This window comes from Vicia villosa, unplaced genomic scaffold (assembly GCF_029867415.1).
Source record: "Vicia villosa cultivar HV-30 ecotype Madison, WI unplaced genomic scaffold, Vvil1.0 ctg.002056F_1_1, whole genome shotgun sequence".
Taxonomy (NCBI): domain Eukaryota; kingdom Viridiplantae; phylum Streptophyta; class Magnoliopsida; order Fabales; family Fabaceae; genus Vicia; species Vicia villosa.
The window spans coordinates 34,273-44,667 of NW_026705824.1; the positions used below are offsets into that span (position 1 = coordinate 34,273).

At 35.4% G+C, this 10,395-nt stretch overlaps 1 long non-coding RNA gene across 1 annotated transcript; it reads left to right on the top strand.

Moving 5' to 3' along the window:
* Positions 1-8,909: 8,909 nt before the first annotated feature.
* LOC131637624 (uncharacterized) lies at positions 8,910-10,097 on the top strand. Its single transcript, XR_009294373.1, has 4 exons — positions 8,910-9,182; positions 9,353-9,454; positions 9,590-9,767; positions 9,908-10,097. It is a non-coding gene; the product is annotated as an uncharacterized LOC131637624 (long non-coding RNA).
* Positions 10,098-10,395: the final 298 nt, after the last annotated feature.

A 10,395-nucleotide genomic window follows, 5' to 3' on the forward strand; every position in this document is an offset into this window, starting at 1 on the left:
GTACAGGTAAATTCCGCGATAACACTCGCAGATAACCCTGATAACATAGGTAAATTTCGCGACAACACTCGCGGATAACCCTATTGGTGGTACAGGTAAATTCTGCGATAACACTCGCAGATAACCCTGATAACATAGGTAAATTTCGCGACAACACTCGCGAATAACCCTATTGGTGGTACAGGTAAATTCTGCGATAACACTCGCAGATAACCCTGATAACATAGGTAAATTTCGCGACAACACTCGCGAATAACCCTATTGGTGGTACAGGTAAATTCTGCGATAACACTCGCAGATAACCCTGATAACATAGGTAAATTTCGCGACAACACTCGCGAATAACCCTATTGGTGGTACAGGTAAATTCTGCGATAACACTCGCAGATAACCCTGGTAACATAGGTAAATTTCGCGACAACACTCGCGAATAACCCTATTGGTGGTACAGGTAAATTCTGCGATAACACTCGCAGATAACCCTGGTGACATAGGTAAATTTCGCGACAACACTCGCGAATAACCCTATTGGTGGTACAGGTAAATTCTGCGATAACACTCGCAGATAACCCTGGTGAAACAGGTAAATTCTGCGATGATATTCGCCGATAACCCTGTCGGTGCAGGTGAACTTGCTAGAATTATAGCAAGCAATTCTATTGGGGTCCAAACTGCGATGTAACTTGCCAGAACTATGGTAAGTGAGAGGTACAAACTGCGATGTAACTTGCCAGAACTATGGTAAGTGAGAGGTACAAACTGCGATGTAACTTGCCAGAACTATGGTAAGTGAGGGGTTCACAAACTGCGAGTAGCTTACTAGAACTATAGTAAGTGGGGGTTCACAAACTACGGAAACTTACTAGAACTATAGTAAGTGGGGGTTCACAAACTGCGGAAGCTTGCTGACCATAACAAGCCAATTACACAACCAACAGAAGGTCCTCGCTTTTCCTTTTCAGGAACCTTTCCAGGAAGTCTTCTTCAAGACGTGTTCCATCCTTTCTAGGAGCTTTTCCAGGCATACAAGATTTTTCAAACGATTCCTCAACTAGGTTTATCGCGTTAGTCCCTCGGCAGTGATATTCTCCAAAACTTCAATAACAATCAAAGGTGTCTTCTTTCTTTTCAGAATAACCAACAACTTCAACTAACTTAACTGATAATCATACATCATTCAACTAACATACTTCATTCATACATAGTGCATATACATACATGGCTCTCATTTATTTTGAGAAGCTTACTGCATCATACATCGCATGCATCATACCATCGCATAAAATTCAGGTTGCCTCTTTAGGCTATGCTACAAAAAAAATCAATCATCTGGTTCCCTCCAAAGGGCGTGTGCTTCACACTTAGAAGAATGGTATTCACCTTGGGTGGCATCTGTAAGCCCATCTCCCACGGAATTCTTTCCCAATAAAGGCAAATTTCAGGGCATTTCGGTGTCCAATCATCTTCTACCTTTAGATCACGATAGGCAGACGTGCCTATTTGACTCTTCAGGTTTAAGAAGATTGAACAGGGGCAGCTGTCATACCCCAAAATTTGCCCGATCAAATCTACGGCTGTTAACTCATCAAGGGGTCAAAATTAAGAGTCATGGGGTTTGACATTTCTATTGTTAAACCCGCTCTCTTATAAAGTGTCCTGAGATAGAACGGAGTTAAGATTGACAGGAATTTGGGCTCAATCATTTGGCCCAATTATTGCATTATAAGAGTCCAATCATTTTCGGGGTATTGATTTTTAGTTTTTACTACTGGGTTCTAACACTTATTTTTATTGAAGTATTATTACTAATATTTTTTCATTATTATTACTAGCTATTAGTATTTAATATTAGTAATTTTTATTATTAATATTAATATTAATAATAGGTGATATTATTATTAAGATTTATTTGTAATATTATTATTATTTGGGTTATTTTTAGCTATTGAGTGAGTTGGGCAATAGGTCCATTAGGTATAGAAATAACCTAATTTAACCAACATAAAAAGGACAGATCTCACGAACAAAGGGGGAGGAAAAAAAGGGACAAGAGATTAGGGTTTTAAGGGAAGCAAAATATTCAAGAAAGGAGAGCAAGGCCAAGGTTCAGTGACAACGATTCTCAATCAATCCCAAGCGACTATTCTTGTTCCTGAGATCCTCAAGGGTAAGCCTAAATCCATAGCCATGGCCAACTCGCAAGAATCATGCATGGTGTAAGCAATATTCATCTTTTATGTTTGATTTTCGTATTTTTGATTTTTCCACGTTCCCATTCAAAAATAACTTCACTAACACGTTCCAAAGACTCATTAGAGCAGGTTTGACGCGTTATTAACAAGGTTTAACGTGTGGAATTCGAACCACCATTGTTAGGGCAAGAAAGATCTTTTTTTTGTTTTCATGGTTATAGTCGGTTCCGAGCCAAATAAATTACACCATTAGACTCACCATGTGTGCATTATGAGATCTGGGTGGCCGCTTCGTCAATATAACAGTATTTTATTGGAATTTCGTTACATGTTTATATTGTTGAAACATATTGGAACCGTGACTTTGAGGGCATTTTTATGCTTGATATAGCCTTATATTTGCTTCAAACTAATGATGGTTGTGTTTATGGCATTTAGATCTACAATTTTGGTTTAAACTTTGTTTGATTTCGTGGAGAATTGATGGAGTTATTGATGTGTGAAGATGGGAGAATGGGGTCGCGAGTTACGGTTATGGGGTGGTGTTTCACGATCAATTATGCAGCCCCATGAAGAAGATGACTAGCTGTCACCGCGCGACTGGCTGTCCAGAAAAGAAGGGCCCCACTATGACTTTTCAGTTCAGCTGACCATTAACGCGTATATTTGTATTTTTATTATATGTTTCAATATCATTAACAACACATGGTTGGCAGCAGGGATGGTAGCGTTAATGGGCTGATGATTGAGACGTCCTGGGTTCGACCCATACAAAGGACACATAATTTTGGAAATGTTTTATTCGCTAATCCAGTTTGATGTCCAGGCGCGAACTCACGATACACCCTCAGCCAATAGCCTTTGGATGACTCTGGAGATGGATCCAACACCCATGAGACTGGAGGCTCACCATGAACATTCACAGGCGCATTGCACAGGATTAAAACCAGGTTTATTATATATTTTCTATTTTATTGTTAATTAATTGAATTAAATATTAACTTATTATGTTTAATCAAATTAATTTTTAAATTAGGATTAGATAATATAATTAAATTAAGGTTAGGGTTATAATTAGGGGTTTAGGATTATTTATTCGATTATCTCGATTACTCGATTTAATTGATTTAATTATTTAATAGTTAAAAACCACAAAACCCTATAAAGGTGTAAGTATTAGGGTTTGCTCCATCCCATTGGCCATTTGGCCAAAATATTAGGATTCAATTTATTATTCGTTTCGACTAAATTTATTGGTCGCGATGGTTAATAATCGATTAATTTAATTAATCAAATCCTATAAATTAAAATAAACATTATTTTGCTAAATGGTTTTAACCATCTTATTGGTTATGATGATTAGCATACCTTATCAATTTGTTATTATTTGTAATCGTATTAATCGGTTATGAGAGGTAACAGTATAAAAATACAAATTCATAAAATAATAAAATACGTTAATTCATTATTAGTGATAATCGAGTCAATCGATTTGAATTGGTAATGGTGCAAAACCCCAATCTTTTAACTATGGTGATCAAACCTATTGATCATTGCGGTTAATTGTGCCAAATCAGGGTTGTACGCCCGAAACATCTAAAATACACTAAACCACGATACTACAGGATTTTTATCCTGGGCAACTCAAAATGCCCTTTCAAATCACAACTTCTAAAACTACGAGAGGCCCTTCAAAAAGCCTCAAAACAAATTCAAATACATTCAATTCAACTCTAAGGGGCGTACAACCCTCCCCGAACTACGTAGACTCTGATCCTCCATAAGGAGGTACGTAGGCACTTGGCAACAAGGCGAGTCCCCCACCCTAAAATCTCAATTTTCCCCTTATTCAATTCTTTAGCATAAACCTTACCTTAATACTCTTAGCCATCAAACCTTTGCCTTAGATTCAAAGCCAATAGGAAAGGGTTGAGGGTGCCTAACACCTTCCCTCGACCTGAATATAGTAACTTACCCTGATCTCTATACTGCGTAGGGTTTCCTATTCGCCCTTCAGAATAGGTGGCGACTCTCTAAGTTAGAATTTTTAGGCAGGTTGCTATAGGTGGGTGGATGACTGGGTGTGGCTCCTCGATCTTAGGAGAGGTTTCTTAATGAGAATTTATTACTTTAAGCTTTCCTCGCTGGTGTTGTGAGTAGATAGTAGGTCAGGCTAGGTTCTATAAGCATTGGTTAGGGTTTATAAGAGCTAATCTCCTTCCAAATTAGTGGTCTAATCTTGGAAGTTGTTGCAAGATAGACCGTCGACTAGGAAAAATAGTTCAGTTGTGGTATTGGGTTTATGGACATCCGAGGAAAATGTGTGGTTTTTTCTAGGCTCGTGGAGTATGTGGCTAACTTGTTTCTTTAGTGTGAGGTAGCTTCATTGATTTGGTATAAGGTGCTTGGGTGAGTGGAGATACTCCTTCCGCTTCCTTGCCCTATTTTGGGGTCTTAAAGGTTTTCCATGGGTTTGATATACACTACTACGAAAAAAATCCTTTTACCTCTATTGAAAAAGGAATTTTACCTAGGTTTCATATGCCACGTAATGAAGGGAGTCCTAAAAACTTGCCACTTTTCCTCTCGATTATATATCCACCTAGGGAATAGAAGAAGCACTCATTATTTTGAACCTTAACAACAACATTTTCATATTTTGTTGAAAAAACATACTTTTTCTCTCTTGTAATCCATCACTAAGACTATTTTCACGCTCTAAGTTTCACTTTTTTCAATCCTAATATTTTAATTATCAATGTTTGTAATTCATAATGTTTAAGATTCGAATATATAGTGTGGTGTTTCCCTTCAGAATGGTTGTCGTGATGGTTTCACGCGAATCACTAATGTTTCTTGTGGATTAATGTGTTGGCAATGTCTTGAGCATTGATACTCAATAAATATATGTCAAAGATTAGTTTATGGACAACAAAGATATATTTGGACAAAATGGCTTATTTTTTTCCTTCGGTTATGACATGAAAACGAGGTAAAATGTTATTTCTTTTTTGAATAAAAAATAAAACAAAAAAGTTACTTTTAACCTCAGTTTCTAGAACCACCGATGTAATAGATTAATTCTTTTGCAACAACAAAATAGTGAATGGAAAAAAATAAAGTAACATGTATTGTTTCCTTTTTTCAATTTTTTTAATCATTTACTAATTTCTTTATTTGTTGCAATATTCAAACAAAGGACTATATTCAAAAAAAAATTCAAGATCTTATTTTGTGAGACACCAACATTGCACTATGATTAGGAATAAATTTCTCAATATTGTCAACCAAAGAAAACAATATATTATAGAATATTTTCTTTGAAAGACGATAATGAGAAGGTATTCCAAAATATAATAATGTTTCCTTTTACCATTAAACATTGGCAAGATGTGACAACAACAATAACAACAACAAGAAAAACAACAAAAAAAATACCACTATATGAGATAGATTACAAAACACAAAAATATTAGTTCAAGGTTAGTGTTAGAAGAACAACAACACTGAACCAAAGTATTTTTGTATCTTGCAATCCATCCCAAAGAATGATGTTTACGAGTATGGAGAAGATGTGTAAGAGTTAGGTTTAAGGTACTACTTAGTGAATGAATCCTTTTATAGTGAAAACAACAACAACAAGAAAAACAACTATAGGAGATAGATTGCAAAACACAAAAATATTTGTTTAAGGTTAGTGTTAGAAGAACAATAACACAAAACCAAAGTATTTTTATGTATTGCAATCCATCCCAAATAATGATATTTACGACTATGGAGAGGATGTATATGAGTTAGGTTTAAGGTACTACTTAGTGAATGAATCCTTTTATAGTTAAATCTGGGTATCATACCCCTCGTTTATTAGAGTGACTGAAAGAATAGATTATTTAATATTTAAATAAAAGATAAACTAAAAATAAAGGTGTCACTTTTAATGAAGTAAAAACATAAACTGTTGTTGCTGGAATTTGAAGCATGTACCCTGAATTAGTTTACCTCTCGAATATCTATTACAATCGATGGAATAAGTGGTGTTTTTAGAGAAAACAACATGGCACATTTAGGAATCATACCTCAATTTTTGTTAGGTGAGGTGAAAGCATTGTCATAAAATATATTATTTGTAGTAGTGATGGGTAAGAAATCTCTGTTAGGTTTGTTATTAGTCTGGAATTCAATGGTCCGAGTTATTTGGAAATTGCAGAATAAAATGATTTTTTGCCAGGAAATTTTGTCAATTAATTAGTGGGTGCATTTGAGATTAGGGGTGAGCTGGATGGCCAAATGCTTTCTCTATTTCTTGTAGGTGATCTAGTTTTCCTCCTTCCATATATTATCTTCTAGTGGTGTGCTATTGCAGTCACTGAGGAGGTGGTGGCGTTTTGATCTTTCTAGTTTGTTATTTCTAATAGTTTATTGGTTGTGATTTTGTGTCGTTGTGCTTTGTTTTTGGACATATATTGCACGTGATTTCCTATTCTCCTTAAACCTTTTTTTTCAGTATTGTTGTTTATGAGCACTGTTTGTACTTGTGTATTTTCGTGTGCTCATTTACTTTTTTTATTAATATATTAATTTGTTTTGCTATTAAAAAATCCTACTCCTATATTTTCTACCACTAAATTATTAATATAATACAATTAAATATTGCAAATTAGTTTATATTAGTTTTATTTAAGTGATTGTGATAAGTACAAGGCCAAAAACAAAATGGGACATTAGCAGAATAAAAAAATCATCAACAACAATAATTGATCATATGTATTTACTTAGTTTCCCAGACAATTATGGTGAAAAAGGAGATGTATAACATGTTCAAGAATTACAAAAATATCAATGAAGTAGTAATTCCCTCAAAATGGCACGTAAGAGGAAAGAGATTCAGGTATTAATTAATGAGGCAAGAACCTGGTTGGAATAATGGTATGAGGAATTAAGACCCTGGAGCCCATGTGGGATGGACAGTGAAAGATTAGCTTGGTTGAGAATCCATGATGTCTCATTAAAGGCTTGGAATACAAAAAAATCCTCCCTCATAGTATCAACCAATGGGTCACAGATTATGAAATTCTATTCTTCAGATGATAAGTTGTCATACACAATGTTGTAAAAATATGTATGACAAGTCAATTGTGTAGCGGGCAGAATAAAAGTAAAATACAAATAACATATGTATTGGTAACCCAGTTCAGTGCAAAAACACACATTTTCAAGGCGTTAACCCATTGAAAGGAAATTCACTCTTAATAGTCAGAAGTACAAATTCGTCTAATTTGAACTCTCATAGTTCAACGGATTTTTTCCCTAATACTACCCATAAATTTGTATTCAGGATTCCCTATAGAGAACTCCTGCCCTAATATTCATAAGTACAATTGGTCTTATCTGAACTCACTTCGTCCATTTCCGCTTTCCTAATTCTACCCATGAAGATTCGATCAGGGCTCCCCATGAATCTCAGACACCTATCACTTTCACTCAATCACACTCCCAAGTGTTTATTCAATTGTAAAGATGAAAGATATGATTGTAATACAACTCAAAAATCTATGCGGCTAATTTATAATTAATGTTCATGAGTAGAGTGTGCAAACTACAAAAAAAGACTCAACTAAAACTCTCCTATGGAGTAGATATTTTCCCTCAAGTTTCGATTCATCTCAAAGGAGATTGCTTCCTCATATAGTAACAAAATTCCATTTCCAAACACTACTAAAAATATGACATTTCCATAAAAGATTTTACATCAGGTATTAAAATATATGATGTGAAAAATATTTGTCAAACAATTTTACATCGGGTATTTATTTCCAATGATATAAAAAATATTAAAAAAAAATGCGGTGGCATAATTGTAATTAAAATAAAATTCTTTTATAAAGGATTTTACATCAGTTATATATATCAACCGATGGGAAAAATAGCATAGTAGGCCTTTACATCGGGCCAGTTTAAAACCGATGGAAAATGTTACACGAGTTTTTCAAAAAAGAAATTTTTTATTAATTTTTTTTACATTGGGCAGTCTAAAACCGATGGCAAATGTTACATATAATTATAGCTCACGCAGCCCTAGTTCACGTTCGTTAACCACACACCACTTTCATTTCTCTTCTCTCGCATGTATCCCTAGTTGCTATCACCCTCTCTCTAGAACATTCGCCTCTCCTCTCGCTTGTTCGTCTCTTAACCGATATCCCGCAATCTCATCCTCCGCCGCTAACGTTGCACGGTCCACCGTCAATCGATGGAGCCACGGTGTTCTCTGGAGGTCGCCTTTCTCCCTTCGCCCTCAGACCAGAGTTATCGCTCCTTTCATTGATATGAAAACAATGAAAAGGATCGTGGATCAGAGCTGTCCCTCCATGGTATTTCGAACGAAAACAAAATGTCTTCTGGAACGATAGCGAGGATTTAGGGCCAACCTTTGGAGGTCACAGTGGTTTCTTGCACGAAATTGAAGGATACTGAATGGATTTCAAGACAAGATCCCTACGTTTGCCTTGAATACGCTTCCACCAAATTCTGAACAAGAACATCCACAGGTTCGTAATTCTTCTTCTTCTTCTTGTTGCTCTGTAACTTTGACTGTTGACTTGAGTTAATTTGTTTGTTGACCTGATTTGGATGGAACAGGAAGTGGAAAACATCCGGTGTTTTGACTTGAGTTGATTTGTTTGTTGACCTGATTTGGATGGAACAGGCGGTGGAAAACATCGGGTCTTTCAAGAGAAGTTCGTGGTGCCGTTAATTGAAGGTCTTCGTGAACTCATTGTTGTTGTTTGGAACAGCAATACTGTCACATTCGATGATTTTATCGGCATCGGAAAGTAAGCACTACTAATTCTCCTATCTCTCGATTTGTTATTTATTATTTGGTATTCATTGATTGTGGTTGATTGATTCTGTTATTAGGGTTCAATTGAACCAAGTTCTGTCTCAAGGTTTTGATGATTCTTCTTGGCCACTTCAAACTAAATCTGGCAGGTACCTATCAATTTGTATAGATAGATTTTGTAAACTTTAATGGACTCAGTAAGCTTTTTTTTTCAACTACTTCATTCAACCATTTTCCACTTTATTATTTTGTATTAGTGATTTTTATGAGTTTGTGTTTTTTATTGTACTAAAAACTGATTTGGTTTCTGTTATATCAGAATCGATGGTCAGAGATGTTTCCTTGTATGATTGCAAGAGCTTCCAAAAGTGAAGTGATATCTAGTGGAATAAATGGAACTAGAAATGGTGCTCTTCAACTGGTATGTAAACATTGACACCAAAAAGACGACACCAACACTGATGCGGTGACACTGATATTTTATTTACCATATGAAATGTCTTTGTTAATTGACAGATGCAAGTTAAACTTCAAGTATTTTCTCTGTTGGTTCTAGTTAAAGAAGTGAATTTTCTACGTTTTTGCAAGCAACATGCAAAGGGGTATCGGCAGTGGCTGATGTGTTGATTAATACCTTCAAAGAAACTTCTTCTGGTGGTGCACCTACTTTTCATAACTGTAGGAGGCTTCCTTCTGGTTGTGTGGTTCAAGATATGCCAAATGGTTACTCTAAGGTTGGTATTTTAACTTTAACCAATTAATTTGTTTGGTATTTTAACTTTAACCTATGCTATGCTATGCTACTATAAAATATTCATATGATGTTTCTGCTACAATTCTGTTCTTAAATTTGCTTCTACAATTGTTTTGGCAGACAGAAACTATTGACTTGGCAGGACAAGGCCCTGTGGCAGACACTACATTCTCTCTCATTACATCTCCATACCACGTCCCTCTCCTTTTCTCTTTCCTTTGCCCAACCCTAGTGTACCGCGGTCTCCTTTTCCACCCTATACATGACCATATGACTTTTTAATAACTACTGGAGGAAGTGTTTTGTTGAGAAAGAGGACTTTTTAATGCATGCTGAGAGATATGTGAAAGAAAATGGAACTCTGAGTCTTAGAGAAACTCATTGCTAGCAAGGTAAAATAGCATGTATATGTATGTGATATGTCTCTATATCTTCATAGAATTGAAAATTTTAGCTAATTCTTCTTTTTTTTTCTTCATATTGTATAACACAATACTTAGGCTTGATGCAGAAGTGACAAATGAAATGATATCTACTGATAATAAAGAAATGCTAAAGGTAAAGTCTTGATGTTAAGTTAGTTTTGACATTATTATAGTTTTTGTTAT